Source organism: Tupaia chinensis, unplaced genomic scaffold (genome assembly GCF_000334495.1).
Source record: "Tupaia chinensis unplaced genomic scaffold, TupChi_1.0 Scaffold000568_1, whole genome shotgun sequence".
Taxonomy (NCBI): Eukaryota; Metazoa; Chordata; class Mammalia; order Scandentia; family Tupaiidae; genus Tupaia; species Tupaia belangeri.
In genome coordinates this window covers 1,490,704-1,491,280 of record NW_006160082.1, presented here as the reverse complement: position 1 = coordinate 1,491,280, position 577 = coordinate 1,490,704, and positions in this window count along the sequence as shown.

The window sequence follows — 577 nt, the reverse complement described above, 5'->3', positions numbered from 1 at the left end:
AGTGCCTGCATGCTCTCTCACGGACTGTGACTGGCGGGTGCGGGGCGAGGGGCTGGTGCAGCCCGCGGAGCCCCGGGGTGGGGACGCCTCTGCTTCCCGGGCCTCCGGTTCCTGCAGTAATAGCGGCTCTCCGGGGGGCGCCCTGCAGACTCCTGCCTAGCTGCGGACGTGAGGGGCCTCATGCTGGGATGCTCACTCCAGCCGTGCACTTAGCGGTGGTCTCGGGCTGTCGGGAGCCAGAGCTGCCCCGGTGTCACCACTTGACCATTCTGGGCTCAGTGTCTCCACCCCTGGGCACGATCAAGATACGTGGTCTGCACTGGCCCAGAGGCCGAAGCTAGTGTACGCCGGGGAAGGCACTTCGGGTTTTGCCCGACCCAACCCAGCTCGCAGAAAAGTTAGCAGCCGTCGCTACTTCCTTCCTCTGCGTGCCCGGAATCGGCCCGCTTTACCCCGTCTGCACCGCTTATGTATCTCCCCCAGCTCCCGCGAGCGTCTCCACCCTGGGCTCTTCATTCAAACCACTCTCCACACAGGTGTAGCCAAGGTAGAATTTTAAAAGGTCAAGCGGAGCAGG